This window comes from Dendronephthya gigantea, unplaced genomic scaffold (assembly GCF_004324835.1).
Source record: "Dendronephthya gigantea isolate DGI-Jeju-01 unplaced genomic scaffold, DenGig_1.0 000400F, whole genome shotgun sequence".
Classification (NCBI taxonomy): domain Eukaryota; kingdom Metazoa; phylum Cnidaria; class Anthozoa; order Malacalcyonacea; family Nephtheidae; genus Dendronephthya; species Dendronephthya gigantea.
In genome coordinates, this window is record NW_021163410.1 from 7,051 (window position 1) to 30,739 (window position 23,689).

At 37.2% G+C, this 23,689-nt stretch overlaps 1 long non-coding RNA gene across 1 annotated transcript; it reads left to right on the plus strand.

Moving 5' to 3' along the window:
* Positions 1-3,605: 3,605 nt before the first annotated feature.
* LOC114542799 lies at positions 3,606-5,690 on the plus strand. The gene is made up of 4 exons (XR_003689769.1): positions 3,606-3,646; positions 4,016-4,138; positions 4,852-4,895; positions 5,652-5,690. It is a non-coding gene; the product is annotated as an uncharacterized LOC114542799 (long non-coding RNA).
* Positions 5,691-23,689: the final 17,999 nt, after the last annotated feature.

The following is a 23,689-nucleotide window of genomic DNA, read 5'->3' on the forward strand; positions in this document are numbered from 1 at the left end:
TTATTAGTTTGAAATACATTTTCATGTCAACCACATTTCGTTCACATAGGTTTATACATTTTCACATGTAAGCCTTGTGTGATCGCATATAAACCACATGTGATCACATATGAACCACTTGTTTGTAGAGACATTTCTCATGTGAACCACATGTGTATCTCATATAACCACATCTGCATCACATGTGGTTCACATGTGCCCTCATAGAACCACATGTTTTCACATGTGAACCTCATGTGTATCCAATATAACCACATGTACATCACATGTGGTTCACATGTACCCTCCATATAACCACATGTGAACTACATATAATCACATGTGATCACATGTGATCACATGTGATCACATGTGAAGCACATGTGATCACATGTGAAGCACATGTGGTTCACATGTACCCTCCATAAAACCACATGTGAACCACATATAATCACATGTGATCACATGTGAAGCACATGTGATCACATGTGAAGCACATGTGATCACATGTGAAACACATGTGAAACACATGTGGTTTGCATGTGTTTTTTTCGTAAGGGATAATTGTAGGAAAAAAATATTCCCTGTGATATATCTTCATAGGAAAAAGTATCAAAACGGATTATTTTCAACATTAAAAAACCAAGATTATCTGATGATATCTGGTGATGGCAGGCATGACAGCATGGTTCTTAGTGCCAACTACTTCGCAGGGCCACGTGTTATGCCTACACCATATTTTGCTGTACAGTTCCATCATTCATTTTACACTGATGCTATATAAAATTTTTTTTATTCTTCCTTTCCTATTATGTAATTGCAGAACGAATATTCAATATATTAGTGTACCACATAAAAACTCATTATGACAATGGCTATCGGACGTCTATTGCATCGGAGATACGACTTGTGGTAAGCCAAATTCAATGTTATTTCTTGCGATTTTTCTATGATGTCTTACATTGTTTTTTTGTAAAGATTCTTCAATGTTTTCTCAGTCTGCGAGCTGACAACGTCAAGGCCTTGTGCAAGACAAAAGTGGAAAAGTCAAATTCACTTCGCATGTTAATTGTTCTGAGAGGAAAACGTTGGTTAATGATGATAGTGCAAGGCATGTCAGCTATTCTGCTTCCAAAATTCCTTTTCTTGTTAGTGTAATACATTCTCATTTTTTTTTAGTTCTGCAGAAGATAAGACAACCGGGATTGTTTCACTGCCTTACAGCGAGGCGATGAATGTTATTCCTGTGTGCTTACAACAGGTAAACTTTTCTATCATAATATATCATCTGGCATTAAGTTTCGATTGAAGTTCAACTTTCTTCATTTTCTAGAAATTGGAATGGGAGGTGTTGGATGTTGTTCTGAGAAACTTTCCGGAGGCACTGCAAGATAAAAACTTGATACATTCTCGAAAGCACTACTTACGTTCAATATGTACAGTGTTATCTAAAATGGTAAGGGATGTAAAGTTGTGCACTTTTCACACTAAAATCATGAACTAAAAATTTTACTTTGCATTCAGGTTTAAAATTATGATTTTCTTCCTGGATTATTTCGTGTTCCTCATGATATGCGCCGACCTCATTTGTACGCTAGAATTTTTCCAGTACGGTTCTTATCATTCAGTTTTTTGCATCTATCATAATATCTTACCATAACTATACCAAAACCATACCATACCATAACCATAACCATACCACATCATATCATATAATCATATCATATAATCATATCATATAATCATATCATACCATAACTAACCATAACCAAATCATACCATACGATAACCATATCATACCATACGATAACCATATAATCCCAAATTATATCACACCATACCATACCATGACCAAATCATACCATACGATAACCATATCATACCATAATTATATCACACCATACCATAGCATAACCAATTTATACCATAATTTATCATACTATACTAATGATTTAATTGGATATTTTATTGTAACATGTGCAGGTATTAACAGAGCTGTGTACGTACCACATTTTTATTGGGCAAGATGAACAGGTAAGAACCTGCTTCACTTTATTTTCAGCGGTTGTCTGTTCTCGCTTAAACGTTGTTGTATATTTCGTCTAGTTTTGTCTGATGCGTACTTTGGAGATTGGTTTGGTTGCTCATTCCACGACGTTAAGCGTATCTTGTCTCACCATATGTATGTTAGAAATGTCTTCAGTTATGGCAAGGTATGGCTACTTAAGATTGTCTGGAATTTGAGACGTTTTTTATGTCCATTAGCACTTTGTAAAGAATGAAGTTGATTTAAGTAATTGCAGCGTTTTAGAAGTTTATTACTTTGGAGATATTTGAAATCGTGCCTTGATAATGTGCTCAGTGAATTTACAGAAATGTTTTTCAATAAACTCCAGCCTAAATGTAACGTCTCTTGTTATGCGAGATACTCCTTCACAAGATTATTTGGGTAATAATTTCTAAATTTTTCTGTCCTTAGGCTGCTCCCAACATATCTGGAAAAGTTTACTAAACTTTCGCCACGCCTCAAGTTGTCATACACTGTTAGAATTTCTCTCTGGTATGTTTCTTGAAGTTACAGAAATTAAGAAATCTTTTATGAAATATCAATGTACCCCTAAGGAGAGCTAGGTTGTATAAACACTCAATCGTATTCGACGAAAAGTTGCTAACATTCTTTTAAAACGTTTAAATAGCATTGTCAAAGCTTCGTGATTAGTACAAAAACTTCACAGCGATCCATTTGAAACAAGTCATTGGAATATGTTTGCCTCACACAGCATCATCGAGGTTTGTTTAACGCGATAACATCTCAAACTTTATATTATTGGCTTTGTGAAATTGAATAAAATATAAACGAACTGATATGTTTCACCTTAGATACTCTCAATACACGGTAACTCTTGCTGATAATGTCATTTCATCCTGGTTTGTCAACTGTCCACTGTTGTTAAGAAAACAATTCGTGCCATTGATTACAAAAGTAAGTCCACATGTCATTCTATGGCCACGGAGATTGCTTGCTAAATTTTCAATAGATATTAAGAAGTGGTGTTTAAACTTTATACAGCTTAGGCAGTGTTGTTACATAAACTTGTCCATTTCATGTTACATAATTTTGCTTATATGCAAGCTCGTTTTCAATCATTTGTCCTTGTATTCCTTTAGAGTCTTAACAACGCAGATATATCTTCAGATGCTGCAAAACCCATACCCTTAGTCACTAATCCCCCACCAATTCCATTCACTCCCAAACTCCCTTGAGAAATCAAAGGAAGACTCAAGCAACACACTTAGTTCAGAGATGATGGAAATCGTGGGTGATATGATGGTCAAATACATTTTCTTCTTATTTGACCCAACCAAAAAGGTCTGTATGTTGGTTTCGTATTTTTCTGCACTGTGTTTCAGGAAGATGACTATTTGTTGTTTTTATAGAACTGCAGTTGTTGAACGACTCCTGCGCAATGGAGCGTCAAGAAGTTGGTTGCTTGGCAATGTGTTGATCACGGTTACGGTCAACAAGCGGGCAACTTCGAACATGTCATGCGCATATTGTTCGGCAGGAAAAGTGTTTGTGTGAGATGATTCACTGCAGAAGGGCACGGAGCCTGAGGTTTTAAAAGTTGAGCTTAAGAGAAACAAAAACGAGGCCTCAATTAGTCAGGTAAGGAAAATTCTTTCAGTATCATTGTTTAAATTGGCATACACTGTCTGCCCAGCGTATTCATGCTTAAACAACAAAATATATTTGCAAGAGCGACAAGTTTTAATATTCTTCTAGTGAAAGCTCTTAGGAACGTATTTGACATTTCCATTGATAACGACAGTAATATCGTGTGTTTGAACGTTAAAGATGAACTCAGGGATATTCTAAACAATACAAATTATGGCCCTAGAGTTAATTTCCGATAAAAACCTGTCGAAGTTGGTTCGTCATATTGCAATGCATGTTAAATAAATTTGGTCAGTAACTTAGGGCAATTTAAATGTCCGGATGTGATATTGACGGTATACGAATGTTTTTCTTTTTAAGATTGCGTCAGTTATTCACCAAAATCAGAAGAAAACTACAGATACCTAGGCTGTAATTGGTTACAAAGAATACGTCAGATCAAGAGGATTCGAGCTAGAGTTTCTCATGCGGTACCGGAACAATGTAGGTCGCTAGACTTAAGAAAAGACGCTCGTAATATAATAGATTTTACAAAATATATCCTTTGGTAATTCTTATGAGTTGCAATACAACCTTTACAATTGTTCATCCTTCACTGATGAGCTCAGAATGTTTCGTTATCACGTGGTCAATGCACGACTCTTGCCCTGGAGGAGGAACCCAATCCGGATATAAATGACTTTTTTATCTAAAGTACTTCACGGAAATGCCTTCAGTTGAAATATGAAGAAAGTCGGGCTGATGTTTCAAAGATTTTATGACGCGAAGTTGAATCTTGGTTCATCGTTTCTTCAACGAAACGGGCATTGATAAGACTTCACAGATAAGATATCACAGTGGAAGCCAGTGCTCTTTCGCTGTAGCTTGCCTAGCGGCACAGAGGTCTCAACAGATGGTAGGAAATGACAACAGAGAGCGAACATGATAAAATTTTAATGAATAAAATTATTCCGAAAATAACAAAAAAGATCAACCTGGTTGGGTGACATCTAGAGGTCTAATTTTATTCTTTCTCCAACTATGAGATTTGATGTGAGCCTCATTTTTGTTTCTTCTGTCCATCTATTATTTCTTGAAAACAAATACCATGAAACATGGTTCAAAATATTGAGACATTTTATAAGCACGATGTTTGTAGAATACTTTGCAACGCTTAACAAAAATCCGTAACTGGTATTTTCAATTTGTGTTTATAGCTTCAATCTCGTTCTACTGCAGTTTCCGATAGCACAAATGAAAGGTAGGATACATTAATTGTAATTTAAATTTTAATCTAAATTTGATGAAGTATCGTATACTTCAAAACCTTGAACACCACTTTGCTGGTATTACTAAATGACGCTCAGAAAACTTCGAAACATTAATTTTGCACTTTAGCGAGTTTCGAATTATGGAGTTTTTTATGCTGAGAGAAGAAGCACTGGCTGAAGCCGTTGCTAGATCATTCCTCATTTTTTTCATTTTCAGTAATAATCAGTATTATTCACTCGCATATATTTATGTATCTTTCTCTCTGTAGTGGCATTCGCAAGTAAGTGAAAGGAGTGAGCCGTTTGAACCCGTTCTTACTTACGGTCACTTATTGAAAATTACTAGCTATACTATTTACAAAAAGTGCTGAAAGACTTCTCTTTAGGCCTCGACTGAAAACCATTATTCCATTGCACTCTTTCATTCATCTCTATAAAAAAAATCACTTTATATTTTGAAACATCTATGACATGAAGAGAAAGTGCAACATTTGGAGAGAAAAACTCACCAAGTGGAAAATTATCAAAGAAAGCCAAGTCAAACCTTCCCAACCTTAAAATTTTCAACCCGTCACCAGAGTTGTCGATGGGAATTAAAACATTTGTTGAAGTTTGCAAGTCGATTGTATTGCTACAAATATCACGAACATTTTTTTTAATTTGTTTTTATTCTAATATCCATTCTACTTTACATATTTCAGTATAAAGTTGTTTTGTATTGACAAGCAATTGCTTTTGACTTACAGATGTGATTTACTACAATATTGAAAATGGCTTGATTAACGAAGGTGGACTTGGTGGAGTTGTTGAGGATTATGCCATTGCAATGGCGACATAATTGATGAAATCAATGGCGAAAAGAATTCTTTAGTCAACTAGAGTCGTGTTAGAGTACCATGTTTAGAAGGCGCTTGCGACGGACGACGAAAAACAGCGATTAAATTTGCAAAATATGGCTGAAATTGTGTTTTAGGGGGGGTTAAGTGAAATGAAATATGTCGTATCGCAACAAAACATCGTTATTTCTTTGGAAATTTATAATAAATATATTAAAAGCATTTTTTTCATCATATGGCGAACATTTTTAGAAAATAGAAAAAATTAGACTTTTCCGGGTGAATCAGTAATTTTATGCCTAATTAGCAGTTGACCTGGAATGGTAAACATAATTTGCTTGTAAAATATAAAACTGATGATAATTTCACCCTTCAGTGACCACCCCTAAAAGCAACCATTCTGAACCATATAAGCAATTCAGAAAGACTGTAGCTATGGCGGTTATGACCGCCATGGTCATTTTACCCGAAAACAATTGAGATAACCTGTTTTGCATGAAATGCACACAAACTCCTTTACAGGGCCTTGACTAGTAAATATACCTGAGTTACACGGGCTGTTGATATCACAATTGTTTATCTCTTCACGCACTTGCAATAAATCACATCATTAGCAGGGGATGGGTTAACTTTGCAATTCCGGACTTGACTTAAAATGTTCATATCAGAGAGATGTCGCTATTGGAGAGGTACATATTAAGACATGTTTACATTTTCAATTACTGCTGCCATCTTCTTTTGATATATGTGAACGAGTAGATAAGTTATGGATTTTTCTGATAACAGCACCGATTTCATGTATTGAAATGCAACGCTCAATACCCTACACACAACTAGTAGCGTAGTAAAATTCAAGATAAATGGTACGATAATTTATTCAGCTTTAGAGAGATTACATGTTTTGACGTTTTGGGTTCATTACGAGAGCTGTTTGGCACTGCTACTTTAAACGCAAGTCGAACGGGAATTTCTTTAATATTTATTGAAAATATATTCTATAGAAAAGATTAAGTTTAACTATATATAAGTAAAAGGTATAAAGATACATGCATTCCAATCATTTTCTTAGTTCATACGATGAATCAAACTAAACTTAAACATTAACATAAACACTAATCACACTACAAACATACATGCAAACAGATAAAGTTCAGTACCTGAAGGGTGGATCCCCGTAGGACTTTGTCTAACACAACTATTTGTAAATCAACCGTTCGTTCTATCTCGTACTTCTCCTGACGCTTAACTGATTAGCAGTCACTCGTACAGTATCCTTTTATTAACTTAATGACTAACATAACTAGATATATTTATTACATTAAAATTAATTTGATTATGATGGAATGTTGTTGGCTATTCAAACCAAGAGCTAAATCCAAACAAGGCTACAGGACCCGATATTATACCTCCTATTGCTTAACGAAAGATAGCAGAAGAAGTCTCTACTATGCTTAATGCTAGCCTCCTCCGCAAGCATATCTTATGTATTAATATTAGGCATTTATATTTCGCTTGGGTTACCTGTGTCGGGGTAGGCGAGGAAAAAGTGGGAGAGAAAAAAAGTGGTGTATATTTGAACTGCCGTATGATCGTTTGTTGGTATCATGATTTCATTCTGCTGGGAAATACTCAATGAAAATGCCTCACTTGAGTCGTTGTCAAATTTGTATTTCAATTGACACATCTTGTTAAAAACATACACATCAGGCCTCTGTGTTGGATGATGATGACATCATCGTCTTTGCATATTGCGATTCTAACTACAGAAGATATTTTGTCCTCGAGCAAATCTAATTTGTCTTCTGCTTTTACATTGTAATTCTCGTTCAATATCGTCAACAGGAATCCTTCACCAGTATGTTTTTAGCACGTAAACATTGTTATTGATATCAACAGAAAGGGCCATTAAAATATTGCCTGTAAATTCAGGTAATTCAATCCGTTTAATTTTTCCTTCCTCCTGGATAATCATAATTTTCTCATAAGGTGGAGTACGAGGGAAAGTAAGAACACCCCTGACTGTTCACAGCATATGGAGAAGCTCTTTTTTTTCATGAAGGGTCTGTTCGTTTGGAGGATGAGGCAATTCCTCTTTTATAGAATTTCTTGCTGAAATTTCGTGCCAGCTTATTATTGAATGAAAACTGCGAGTGGGAAGTTCAATCGTTGGCATGCAGGCGGACACTTCAAATGAACATTTATTACTGAATTTGCAAACATATTGAAACAACACATAGTTGATTAACATAACCGACAGACGTTCTCCACCCGTTGAGTTTTATTCAACAACGATTTGACTCCATCGTTCAAAGACACTGAGAATATCTCTTGAATCATTGAATGGCTTGTAAGCTATGCAGCTTCTTCCAAAACGATAAACATTCGGTGATTGCGGTCTCAGGATAATCGAGATGTTCCACTATTTTTGAAACTATTCGTAGCTTTGCTGCAAAAAATTCGATCTTCGATACTAAATGCCTCATTCCAGAAAGCAGTGGTTGCTGCCTTGCGCGCTTCCTCGAATCTTTTTCTCGGAGTTTCTAACTCTCTGTCCGAGTTGATTTTAAGCTTTTTCCTGGCTGGAGGAAGCTCTATTGCTTGGTTTAAGATACCAGACAGAATAACGCTCGAAAGTTCACCTGGTTCGTCCTGAGTTTCGCTCTCTTTCTGCTAAAGATTTGATTTATCGAGAGAAACACTGAGTAACTCTATTCCTTCTTCTAGAAAATTATAACTGGCGAGTGAAGTTGATCTAGAAAGGCCATCGATTTTAGACTTGATATCATTATAACTCGCGTACGACAATCTTACGAATTTCGCCGTCTTTCAGTTTGTCTGCCGTCGAGGCTATGACCTTATTCCATAATAAACCAAGTTGTTGAACTGAGTATACTTGTCACAATTAAAGTCGTATCGCGTTTCTTATTAACTGTACCCAAAAATTAAGGCTTTATTAAAAGCATCTGCTAAAAGGTGAGGAGGCAAAACATCATTTAGAACCGAAGCTTCTTGAAGCGATACGAAAGCGTGCGTCGTGGTTTGTCTAGAACGTCGTGGCCTTTAACCTCTGGCTTGGACCGATGGTAGAAATTTGGTGGAGGAGAATTCGAGATTTGTTGTGACACTTGAAGATAATCTTGTTTAGGTGCTGACGTAGATAAACCAGGTGATTCGTCATCTAACAGGGAAATAGTTGGAATGGATTCCTTGTGTTTCTGCACTTCGAACTCCGGAGCGCAAGAGTACATCGTCCGGTAGGAATGTAAGCCATGAATGCTGCGATGTGCATCTTTCGTTCGTCTGATGACATGCCTTTCCAATCGGCATATGTTTTACGAAACATGTGGTAAGCTGGTGCTAGGACGTAAGGACCGTCATCATATATGGCTTTGACAACATTGCTAAATAAACGGATACTGCATGCTTTCAAGGCATCTAGGCACTCTGAAAGTGTCGCGTCTCGATGACTACGACCCTCTGAATGCACGTGGGCGGATATTTCATCTTTTGACAAGACGTTTTGCCACTCAATTGGATTTTGGCCGCACACTCCGTCAATGGAAGCTTGCTTTCGAACGTTTTTAATCATTTTGTCCCTCATTTGCTTCTCTTTATGAGTTTCAAAATAATCCACGAACTGACTCGCGGGACGATTGCTGGTGTGTTCCTTTTCTATTTGAAGCCATTTTGATTTCAGTTGCAATAGCTTACGGTTGTAAATATGAGTACTTTCGCTTCCGTATCTTCTTCTTTGCACGTGGCACCACCGAAAATATCACTCAGGATAATTTTTTTTTGGATTGAAGGAAAATTTAACGACTGCAATTTTTTATCTACATTTGCTTGGGCATGCTCTTTGCCCAAAAGGTAAATGGTCTTTCCACTCGTTTCCTTAAGAATCCCGCTAGAAAGTGCTTCGTCTTCATCTGTACCAAAAGCAAGGATGTTGGCAAGAGCCGGATTCCCTCTTTTCACTGCTTGCCAAAAATATGCGAAATCCTGCGCTGATTGATTTCGATGGATCAGAAATGGTCCTGGAAACCAGGGATTCCTTAAACTCTCTCTTCCAATTACTGACATCTGCTTGTAGGTCGTTTGTGTCACGAGATGATTTGCAATGTTTAATGTAGTGTCACAAGCCAAAGGCGTAGTAAACCTGGGATTTGCTGATGAATGCTTGATTCTTGTCAAGCAAATCTGGGTCCATTTCGTCAGCAGTGGGTCTTTGCTCAAGGAGTTTAAGGATAACTTCCTGAATTTGATCGATACTAGATCTGGTTTTTGTTTCCCCATACAAATAACGGTAATTATACAGCTGCTTGGTATCCCGAATAGTGGTTGACTGTAATGGAGAATCAAGTTAATTCAGATACTTCGATTTTTCGTCTTCAATAACCCTTGGGGCACGAACATCTGTATGAACCGTTTCTTTCACTTCTTTGTTGAGAGAGTGCTCTCTTGAAATAAAGGATTTGGCGTGCGGACGTGTTGTATTTCCATGCGCTGTTGCGACTACGAGGACGGCATTCCCGGTGTTAAAATAGTAATGCATGATAATCGTGGAACATTTCAAAGTATATGACTTCAAATTCTTTAGACGACTATAAGATTCATTATATTCTGCTATTAGCATAATAAATATGACATATCTTGTAAATTCCGTCTGATACATTTTCATCGTATTCTTATGCGTTGCTCTTTTTCTAACTACAGCGTACAAGAGCTCCTTGCCTACGATCTGCCGAACCCAATTTCGAGCATCGCGGACGTCGCAGGTACCACCAACGATAATGCCATTGTCGTCTTTGTTCACCGAGACCTCTGTAAGTCTCTCCGTAACCTTAACTTCATAAAACCTAGTTTGCTATTTTTCTCATAGTACCCAAGTGTTTCATAAGTTTCGATATCAAACGGATGCTTTACTTTTGCAAGTTTTTGGCCGACAACGAAGGTTGAGGTTGTAGAAATGCTTGTTGGCTTGATTTCTGCCTTTCGGTCTGCAGGAATATCCTTTTTTAAACAGATCTGGAATATTTTTTTAATGTCAGGGCTGGAATGACTGTAAATTGGAAGCCTTTTATCACCCCTGTAATGGACAAGATTAGGCAAATCAATGTCAAATGAGTAAGACGTATTATCATTTTCACTGTTCTCATGAGTTGACTGATTCGGGATCACTGGAAAATGTGATAATTTTCTTCGCTGTTTCCTCTTTTTATTGTTGGAAAAAAGATTTCATCGTCCTCCGTGAGATCCACAGTTTAGTTCTCTCGCGCTTTTTTCTTCTTTTCGTCGTTTCCCGATAAATTAGTTTTTCTTTTGGACATCTAGAAAAGCGGGTCATTTTTGTTATGTAAGTGCTCCTGTTTCTGCTTTTTTCTAGTCAGATGCCTTAAAACAGTTACGCATGCAGTTAAATATTAGTTTTGGATTGTCATCTTGATTACTGATGATTGACATTCTTGCATGACCCTTACCATGACCAAATTAGTTAGTAGATAATAATACCTTGTCACTTGAAGTACACTAGCTCACCGGCTGATAATATTTTCATATTGTGTTCAACTCCATTCAATAATTGTTACGTATTATGCTAGCCTCATCGAGTAATTGTATAAAGTATTATAGGAAAAATTAAACCTTGAAATAACCTATTGGAATAAACTGTCCAAAATTAAAGGCGTGTGCATGTGAATCTAGAATTCTCCATTACAATTTACATAAACAACGTGTCATATATTAAGGTAATGTTTCGCGAATATTTCACTCAATTTAAAATAAAACATTTGCTAAAAAAGGATTTGGTGAGATCCTGAGGGGAATTCCCCTGTCTCCCGGTTCTCCCATTCCACTGTTCCCTGTTCCCCGGAAAAAGTCTTGTGCAGCCCTACTTCGATTACTGCTCGCCCCTGTGGGATACTTGTGGCAATCTGCTCAGAGATTTCAATTTAGTTGCAAAGAGTTCAGTTTCGTGCAGCGAGGGTTTTAACAGTGCAAATTATGAACCTCTTGAAACTAGACGGTCTGGTGCTAAGTCAGTATTAATGTACAAGATACTTAATAACCATACTGCGCCCGCTCTTCGGGAGTCTTTCGTGAGAAGAGAAATAGGATCCAAGGCCGAATCGAGAATACCTTAAAAAAGTTTCAAATATAGCCGCGCTATGCTTTGGAATCGGCTCACAAACGAAGCAAAATCAGCTGAGTCGCTCGTTAGTTTAAATCAATTGTTGTTGCACACTGAAATGCGTCCTAGTTACCTGTGTGTGAAACCTATACTGTATTCTTATTACTGTCTTAATAATTAAACACGCCCCTCGTGGAAACCAGCCTAGAGTTGATGGGGCTGGCATGTTTCTTGCGATTTCCACGTTTTCATGCGATTTCCACTTCTGTTCGTGAGCTTTCGTTCGTGTTCATAATTTTTTGATTCCTGTTCACTCGTGTTCGTGATCTTTGGTTCGTGTTCATGATTTTTTGACTCGTGTTCATTCGTGTTCATAATTTTTTTATTCGTGTTCACTCGTGTTCGTGATCTTTGGTTCGTGTTCATGATTTTTTGACCCGTGTTCACTCGTGTTCATTCGTGTTGATGATTTTTTAACTGGTGTTCACAAGCGTTCATATTTCTTGAGTCGTATTCTGACTCGTGTCCACTGGTGTTCATTCGTGTTCACTCGCGTTCTGACTCGTGTGTTGTTTTTGAACAGATCATGGCAAGAATCGAACCTACGCTTTTGCGATGCCGGTGAAATGCCCTTGCCATTGAGAACGTATATTTGACTCATTTTTCCATCCACTGTTCCTGGCTTGAATTTGAAGTGTGTATAATACCACTCGAAATTAAGACCTTTTAACCTATTTGATTCTTGATAATACAATCGCGTTCTTCCAACAGCTCCGTTTTAACCGTGTACTTAAGGGTAGACGGCTTGGTAAAGGAGACAATAAAACCTGACACGAGTGGGTCATTTTGGTATGACCAAAGCTGGTTCAGGATACTTAGAACATATCATCGTCGTCGTCATCATCATCTCTGCCTTTGTTTTCCTTCACATGTTCACATCGTTTAAAAACTTCTTAATAAGAAACTTTCGCTTATCAACGGCACCTTCTATTGCTTCTTCTTGGTCAAAATCATCATTTGTAATAAACATATTTTCTTATGTACCGGATCTTTCTTCAGTTGTCTCATCCACAAATGGCGCTTTAAATAGATATTTTCTAATTCTTCCTGGAGTCTAGCATGGCATTGAAGTAAGCTTTCTTTTTAGCATAGTGCTCATCAAAACCACTGTTTATAAGGCTTTCTTTCATTTCCTCGAATACTGTGTTACTTCTATGTTATGCTTCTTCTATTAACGGCATCCAGGGATCCAATTCTTCTTCACATTCTGAGTCCGTTGTCGTCGAACTTCCAGATTGCTGAGTGGAAGTGGTCGAGACATCATCTTGGAAATCACTTTCTTGACTGTCCGAGTCTGTTTGAGACATGTTTCTTTCTTGTTCTCGTAGTAGGCAATACTCCCGTTCGGGTCTGCGCTGATTGTAACTGCGGCTGAAATATCTTCTGCAAAATTGGCAGCTCATCCTCTTAGCACTAGAAGTGTGTAAATGCCTTGTTATCGAGCAGCAACGCAGTTTTATGAGCAGATGTCTGCTCATGTGTAGTTATGAGGATGTGCTAATCTGCTCAACGGTACTTTTTCCTAGTCCAGTACATTCACACAAACTAAAATGTTAGCAATCCCTTATGTACTTTCTTCGTTTCCCCCTAGATAGAGGTTGTTCGTTTGCAGTGCTTAGGTAAACATTAAAGTTTCTCTCCATCTCTTCTTGATAATAAATTTCTCTCCATCGCGCTCTAATAAATTTTCCAGACACTCCTCCATATCGAATTCCTTTGGTTCTTTACTCTGTCGAGGTACACATATTCCTTTCTTACTCCACTTTAACCATCTCTTGCGTTCCTCTGTGCCCATATCGTGTACTTGGTCGAGATGATTTGCTAACCTTGCTAAATTTGTACTACCACAGCTAAACACAGGACAGCTCCTACGAGTGCGACGCATATTTAGATGATTGCTCAACAAATTCCTAATAATAATTGGCTCATTTTTTTCGTAAGTCAGGTATTTTATTAGGCCCGTTTGGGCCCTATATGGCCTTATATGGCACTATTAGGCCCGATGGCCCGATTGCTGCATGACTAGGCGTCCTAACCCGGACAAGTCCGGGCTTTTCAATGCAAACTCTTGCTTACGGAAGAAAAAGTCAAACGATCTAAACAAGAAAACAGTGTAGTGCCCAGACAATATGTTTAAAATATTTGTAAAATTGTTCTACTTAATTACATTGTTACAAGCGTTAATACGTGTCTTAATTTATGCTTCAAGCATGCGTTGTCCATAACACCAATATATATTTCGATTCGCTCTAAAAATGCACACATTTTCGCATTCGCCATACCCCCCTTTTTCCTCCCTTTGAGGAGTTTGGGCCTGAAATATCTCATTAAGCGGATGAGCATGTGCTCATGAGCATTTATGAGCATGTGCTCATAGGCCCGTTTGGGACTTATATGGCCTTATATGACCCTATTAGGCACGATGGCCCGATTGCTGACTGCATGGGCATCTTAACGCCCGAATATGGACAAATATTCGATTAAACATTGGGGAATAAATGTTCCCTTAGAACATTCCTCTGCAACACTGCAAATCTATACGTCGTATACGTACACATTTTTTATTATATGTATACGAATACAACGCCCATAGGATATGTGACCTTCCACGGGAAAACGTACGTTAACGATATTTCGTTGAAACGGCAAAACGAACGGATAACGAACGGGTAGTGAACGATCTGTAATAACGTTTCAACGAACCCAGAAAACGTTTTGACGAATTCAGCTAAAAATGTGAACGTTTAAAGTCGAGAATACGAACGGATAAATAAACGTTCAATCTGAAGCCGTTTGAACGATTTATGTTTATGAACGGTTTTAACGAATTTGTCTGAACGCCTGTTGCGCGTATAATTGACGCAAGATATTATTGACTAATTTATCTAATTAAAAGAATAGGAAATATTTTCAAACAAGTAACATGTGTTGTTCCAAGTATGTGTGTACATAAATAGCTATACCTTCATTTGAATGTTTAACTAAAATTATTAGCTATACTACCTAAATCCCATTATTTTATACTTTATATACATATATACATTGGCGTTTTGCATCAAAATTCGGGTTAATCGTTAGAAAGCCTTCAGTTATTAGTATATATTATCATCGTTATGTCAAATTAATGCATCATCTGCAACTATACCCATCAAAATATTCAGCGCGTGTTCATTTGCAACATCGTTACAGGTTTTGTAAATTTTTCCACGAACAAACTCTATGTATGAGTGGTTAAAGACATATAAACACAAGAGATTCCATTGTACACTTTTGTTTATACTCTTTGACGCGCAAACGATTAAATTAATTAGCGCAAGGATCAAGTTGTTTACCGATGATAATCAAACATTAATACAGAATATCGCATACGCAAAGTTCGTTTGTATGCGAACCAGCGTAGTAACGTGTGCTTGCATGCTGTCAAAACTTATTTGGTATAAATACTACATTAAATATCCACACCATTTATACACATGAAATCCACATTTCAATTTCAGCAATGCATTGCGGTAATAAAATATTTAAAATATAGGCTTGGATATTTACCTAGTGCACACAATATGTTCCGTGCAGCAACACCAGTAGCCTAGCTTTAGCCGCGGTCAAGCTTGTCGCGGAATGTCGCCTATACACAGTACTGTCAGTAGCAAGTCACTAGCAACTAAGGGCATCATTACCTTAAGAATATTTTAAATATTGACAATAATCTATTTTGTCGATTGCATGCACCATCGCTATATTTTCTTCGCAAAGCTAAAGCTGCAATGTCGCTATTTCTGCCGCCATATTTTTTTCATATTAGTTACATATTTTGTGACCATACGATCACATATGCATGTGTTATGATTTTTAACCAGTATAACAAGTCGCTAATTAATACTTGTGATCTAACTAAATTATTGGTGGTACTATATTCATTCCCCCCATATATTCGACCATCTACATAGCATGAGGACCCGCACAATGTGTGAAAAAATTAAGGCAAAAAGTGTTCGTTCCCATGGCATCTGTTTGGTAGGTGTTTGAGGGTTGACATGTAGAAATTGAATTAACTTGCTCCTTTATTTCGCGCAAGTGTAATTTGATACTCGATCTGGCTAATAATTTATTAATTCTTAATAGCTAAACACGATTGTCAACGCCGCATTTAGGAGTTATAAAGGCAAACGCGCGCCAATTTTTGACTAAAACCGCGAAGTTGTTGAGCCGCTTGAGCGCGACTAGTCAATTCAACTTGCGAAATGTACTATCGAGTATATTTGCATTGCTTAGACTATAGCAAGAATTGGTATGCGTACAATGACTTGCTTTTTGGATATCCGAAATCTGGTGGAAAGCACGAAGGAAGCGCGACATTCTGATTGTTCTCCAGCGAAGTACAAAAGGTTAATATCGCTGATTTCAGAGACCGCGACGGCGAACAGCCATCAAACAACATCAACAGAAAACGACCTAGAGCCACGTCCGTTCGAATGGAAAGACATATCAATCTTCTATGCTCGCGCTCGAGAATGTCTAAATAAACTAGACAAATCCATACCGGTTCAATCTCCCGCCAAAATTACATGCCGCGCGCGCCTGCTAGCGCTATCATTAAATCGAATGAAATAACACCACAAAGCGCCACATTGAGGAAATCAATGATGTTTCTGTACCATCACCGGTAGGATTTACAAATGTCTCCATTGTTTATTTCAGAGAGTATGTAAACAATTATGTATAATCACTAAATGCATTTTTCTACCTTACTAACAATGCATATATAAATACTAATTGAGAGGTAAACTTTTACTATAATTTCACAATAAATTATACCATAAAATAATTTTAGTATTCAAGACATAAAAAATATATTGCTGTTGTACAGTATAAAAATTGTGAGAATTCTTTCAGTGGACACTCTTGTGTCAGAAAGATGCAGTCATCTTTTGCTGACAGATTAAGAAGATGTAGTCATCTTTGCTTATTCAGTTGAAACTAAAAGTTTTCTGATGGTTATTACACAGCAAGTTATATCTAAATGAGAGTAGCTTGAAACTCCAATATATATATATTATAATTTTACCATCAAGTACTGTTCAAGACATAAAAAATATATTGCTGTTGTACAGTATAGAAATTGTGAGAATTCTTTTAGTGGACACTCTTGTGTCAGAAAGATGCAGTCATCTTTTGCTGACAGATTAAGAAGATGTAGTCATCTTTGCTTAATCAGTTGAAGCTGAAAGTTTTCTGATGATTATTACACAGCAAATTATATCTAAATAAAAAGTACCTAGAAAACTCCAATATATATTATAATTTTACCATTAACTACTGTTCAAGACATAAAAATATATTGCTGTTGTACAGTATAGAAATTGTGAGAATTCCTTTAGTGGACACTCTTGTGTCAGAAAGATGCAGTCATCTTTTGCTGACAGATTAAGAAGATGTAGTCATCTTTGCTTAATCAGTTGAAGCTGAAAGTTTTCTGATGATTATATTACACAGCAAATTATATCTAAATAAAAAGTACCTAGAAAACTCCAATATATATATTATAATTTTACCATCAACTACTGTTCAAGACATAAAAAATATATTGCTGTTGTACAGTATAAAAATTGTGAGAATTCTTTTAGTGGACACTCTTGTGTCAGAAAGATGCAGTCATCTTTTGCTGACAGATTAAGAAGATGTAGTCATCTTTGCTTATTCAGTTGAAACTAAGAGTCGTATCACAATTATTGCACAGCATATCTGATCAAAGACAAACATTTATGTATAAAGTCAATGTAACATATAATTTCGCACAGGGTGCATGTACTAATTTATTTAATACTATAAATATATTTGCCATCATGTTCTCTTGTCCTTATAAATTAATGCTCATTGTAAGTCTTATTCTGAACCAATTTGCAAAATCATTACAATCTGACAGATGCAATACAGTGTAAGTGATCTTATTTGTTGTTTTCTCTATCAAAGACCAGTTATTTTAATGTGATATTTTAAGGGTACTGTTATAATGCAATCAATTTATTGTGGATAATGTTTTAATAATGAAATAGTTATGTTTGTGAAACTGACCCTTGTCCTTTCCTTACACTGATCTTAGCCCTAACCATAACCCCAAACCTCAACCTTCCAAATTTCTTTTCCCACTGATACAAATGAGCCTAAAAAATTTTAAATTAAAACAGCAGCTACTGTACTGGTCCTACTGATGTCCACTAAACTACAGTCTCATGTAGACAGACATTTTGCGGTAGCGACTTTATACAAGGCCCGAAAAATTTTTTTGTCCTATACGTGATCAATAAAACTTGTTAAGGAAAAAGTGGCAAGGAAAAAAGTTCCCCCGCATGCAGCTACCGGATTTTATTGTATACAGACATTGGCCTTATTGTATGGCTGTTACAGTGGAATGACTAGGATTTTAGTAATAGCGAAGGCAGTACTGAGAAAATTTGCTTTGACAGGGTAAGATATTTGACTCCCTTTCTATATGCGTTGATACTTATTCCGCACTGCCTTATAGCTTCACGCAGCGAGCATTTTTAAATTAATAACTTGTTAATAATAGAATTTCAACCGAGTACCTACTGCGAGTAATGAAACTAATAGTGGATTGATGACAGTTTTTGCAATTATATTTAATGAGATAATGCGCTCTGATTTCCTGACTTTTGCGGATTCAATCCGCAAAAGTTGCCTTTTCCAGGCCGTGCGGGTCGTCATGAACTGTGTAAAAATGCCTAAGCTAACTGCATGAGCCTAACAATAATGACCTAAAGACATAGAACGCATAAATTAGTGGGATAATTTTCGAAATCTTCATTTCAAACGACCGCGGCAATCCGCAATCCTAAAGGTCCGAAAATCCGTCCTGCAAAGCAACTTAACACTCAACCCCGGCAGCAAGACAAAAGTGCACATTATTTTTACTAAAGCATATAGCAATAGCACACGGCCCATATAGAAACCGAGTTTTTAAATCACAAAGAGTGCAAATAATTTTTTTCTGCAAAGCTTATAGCAATGCTGCCGCCCATATAGAAACGACAATGCCAAATGCATGCACAGGGGAGTTTATACTCACCATTTTAAGAAACACCCGATCCTTAACATCTTCGAGACATCTACTTGTGACACAATTTGTGCCTCCTGCTTACAATAAAATTAACTAATCAAGATTTCCCCAGACAGATGGTTAAGGCATGCATCAAAGCATCAATCCATTTTGTCTTGCGAAAACTTTTTATATCATATAATTATATATATATTTCAAGGTAGCATCTACCCACATATTTTTTGACAAATGTCAGAAAAGTTTGCAAACAATTGTTGTTTCAATGTGAGTAAATGCATCCTATTAAATTGTAACCACCAAGCTAACAACTACTCTAACCTCAGCCAAGCCATTTTAAAGGTCTGGCAACCTTTCATGTCATGTTTATTCGGAATGATTGGATGATCGTGGCCCAACTCGATTCCACCGGCCATGGCAAGTAATCTAAAGGATTATATTGCAGTGCGCATTTATATCCCACTCCATTTTACTCGCGTTAGCATATATACATAAAATGCAATTGAGAACGTCTTGTTATATACAATTGCATGATCATCTATATGAAATCTTACTTCGAATGCGTGTCATATTTCGATATATGCATGGATCAATAGAGAGCTACAGTTTAGCCAGGCAAACACACTCAAGGAAAAAAAACTTTAAATCGAGCCAACCGTGATACGAATTCTGTTGATGATTTCATCGATAAGCCTGATTTCAATGCTGGGAGGGAAATAATTGCAAGCGCGCCTAATAAAGTATGCCCAGTCATGACTTGCCTTATATAATAGCTAATGTTTCGTATAGTCTCATACCTTGACTTCTCCATATAGATGTTAATATCCAGCAAATATTTGGTTTAGTCTTCGCGAAATTACTGGTAAAGATCTTTACCCGAGCGCTCATATACGCATAAACAGTTGATAGGCGCCATTTCAAATTTGTTCATTTTGCCGCTCTAGCTGGCAGGCTTCAAGGTGCAATGACCATGCATAATTGCAATTTAATATCCGGAATGTAATTTCCTAATAAAGGAGCCCAAATCAAAATTAGTGAATATTTTCCTGTTGCCCAAGCAGCTGATATGTTGTCCAAGCAAGATAAATTCTAATGTTCGTTTTCTGATGAAGTATGGCGAAATATATATAAGCGAAATATCCGAAAGGTCAAACTTAAATGTTTGTACACGTTAGCTTGGCAACTTGCCCTTGGGCTTGGGCCAGTTGTGCGCAAGGCTGCACGCACTTGGTTAAAACATAGCGCTAAACTCAATCTCACAAAACACGGAATTTGTAGACGGCGTCTTTGATGGTTTATGCTAGTTTAATATCAACAAAACTTAAATGGTATAATATAGATCATAATTTCTGTTTTGTTATATTTTTCACACGGGCCACAGCTCTAATTATGTTGACCAGATGATATTTTGTGCATTATCAAAGCCTATAGGCTAAATTTCCCTGAGCAATATTATGATGTTCATTGTACGACACTCTTGTTTTTTTATTGTAATAAACAATGTCACACAATGAACATCATTGATATAGCTTCATTACTTTCATACAGTCTCTATGATTTGTACGATTTGAGACTTTTCCGCGTTCCACGTTTCCGATTCGAGGAGCTAGTCGAGAGAAATCAAATCACAACCAAAATATAGCTACATGCATGGGGAGTGAATTGTGCTGAAATGTGCATTTATATATCAACATATATGAAGTAATTTTTTTGTGAATTAAGAGTCTAAATAAACATTTACAATGCATGAGTTATATTTATGCCATAAGTTATATTTATGCCAATTGATACCTTTCAACATGCCAGCAACAATCGAGCCAGATGGCTTAGATCTGGTGAGACAAATATACCCTTTTAAGGAAATAAGACAATTTTGCAAGCGGGGCACTGCTCCAGTTTTAGACTAGATGCACGCGTCATATTTAAATTGCTTGGATATTCATGCAGTGGCATAACGAACAGAGGATGGGGTCTTGAGATATACTTGGTACTGCCGGGTCCCTTAATTCGCTGTTTGTCATTGATCACGTTTTGCTCATATACTATGATGTTTCGTTATCTATTCTGGCCACCAATAACTGGGGAACTTTATTTTAGTTCTTGTCCTAACCCTACCGAACGCGCGTTAGGTCACTGTATTTATGTCTTCAAATATTAGCTAGGGTATTTCAATTGTGTATATAATTTGCATGTCAGACTGCATTAAAGACAACGAGCTAAATGCTGAACCGCATTCTCGTCCTAGGATGCGGTCCTTTATTTTGAATACATTTTAATCAGTAGCTGCTTCGGACGGAGGCCCTGCTATCAGATTATCAGATGTAAATAAATCAGCTTATATTTATCGCACTTTGTAAATAAATTTACAAGTGCAATAATATGTAACACGCAAAATCCCTCAATTTACTGATTTTAAAATCTGGTTTTGTCTGTTTACATACATTACAGACTTCCGACAATTATGCAACTTAATTAGCACCTTGCCAAGGCATATTATGGCTCGTAATGCTGTAATATATGGCTTGCGACGTTGTTTGTGCGCGCGGTGAACTTTGGCTTTATGGAAGCTACAGAAGTATATTAAAACACAAATTCTAACCATTCAGTGCATTACCGAAGCACAAAAACGATAAATTTTTAAAAGAAAGCTTATAACGTGAAATTTGTCGCTAATGAAATAAGAGCACGCTAAGCATAAACCAGAACATGAAGCGCAAAAAAGCATTCGATTAGGCTAAAATGATATAACCCTACTATTTCCTTTACAAGCCTTCTACTAAGGAACTGAATACATTTCTAGGAGTATTTCTGTGTAACACATTCTGCGCTTCTTCTCTAAAGTTGTAACATTGCAAATGTTTAATCGAATGTTGAACCAAATCCAATGCGATTGAACGAAATTCCGGCAAACGTTTCAACGAACGGTAAATCAAACCGTTGAACGCTTTTGGACCAATTTTCGAACGATTTTTCCTAAGCGTTCGAACGGGCAATTTCGAACGATGAACGATCTCGAAAATCGTTTCAACGAACGCTTGAAGCGTTTGAACGGCAAACGAACGGATAACGAACGATATTTTTGAACGAACGAAATAGCGTAAACGTATGTTTTCCCGTGGAAGGTCACATATGTTAATGTAGTCTTTACATATGTGATGTCAACAGTTATTTAACACAAATGTTCGCCTATACTCGCGCGATTCTTTGACGTTCATATGGTAACCGTATTTCTTGTTTCGCATAGGTGGCTTGTTTGAGTAAAAACGAGCTAGTACACTGGCTAGTACACTGTTGGCTTGTTCTCCCTGGATTTCCTGTTTTACTTGCTCTCATAGATATTTAATGGAATATTTTTCCATAATCGCGGGTTAGGACACGCAGTCAGCAATCGGGCCATCGGGCCTAATAGTGCCATATAAGGCCACATAGGGCCCAAACGGGCCTATGAGCATATGCTCATAAATGTTCATGAAAAGATGCTCATCTGCTCAATGAGATATTTCAGGCCCAAGCTCTTCAAAGGGAGGAAAAAGGGGGTATGGCGAATGCAAAAATGTATGCATTTTTAGAGGGAAATATATATTGGTGTTATGGACAACGCGATGCTTGGAGCATAAATTAAGACACGGATTAACGCTTGTAACAATATAATAAAGTAGAACAATTTTACAAATATTTTAAACATATTGTCCGGGCACTACACTGTTTTCTTGTTTAGATCGTTTGACTTTGTCTTCCTTAAGCAAGAGTTTGCGTTGACAAGCCCGGACTTTTCCGGGGCTAATACGGGGCTAATAAAATACCTGACCCACGAAAAAATGAGCCAATTATTATTAGGAATTTGTTGAGCAATCATCTTAATATGCGTCGCACGCGTAGGAACTGTCCTGTATATGGCTGTGGTAGTATAAATTTAGCAAGGTTAGCAAATCATCTCGACCAAGTACACGGTATGAGCACAGAGGAATACTGCGCACTGCGCAAAAGGTGAAGTCCGCCATGTTTTTTGCTTCGAAAAGATGGCGGCGAAGTTACCGAAAAATGACGAACCAGTCCTCCAGGAATTATAATATAGCTCAGTGTTTTGCACCCAAAGTTCTTACTGCAGATATATGTGGGAACATCTAAGGTCAACAAGTCCCACAGTTAGTTGAAGTAGAGTAGTACATGAACTGAAATACATCTCCAATATTACTCCTATAGCTTCGACGATGTCCGGAATGCACTATCACTGTAACCTATGCATTAACTTTACATGTCAAACTCTTCGCTCGTTGATCAATCATCTCGGTCGGGTTCACAAGAGTGATCGGGATTTCCATGCGCTATGTGGCATTAATGAATGTCCACGTACGTACACGAACTATTTCTCTCTGCGAAACCATTTTGTCAACAAGCATAGTCAAGTACTTCAAGCAGAGGAAGTTGTTGAACGAGATCCACGTGCCAACAACGAGGGAGATGAACTTGACGTTTATAATGGTAAAAACGATGACGATGATTTTTTCGTCTTTGTTTGCGAGGTCGAGAGTAATCAACGATCAAATGTATTGGGCTTAATCAAGGTCAAAGAGGAAGGCAAGGTACCCCAAACGATTGTCAATTCGATGGTGCAACATACCACCCAGATTGTCGAGAACAGCGTCGATGCACTTCAGTCTGGTCTCTAGCAATGTTTATCGAATGCGG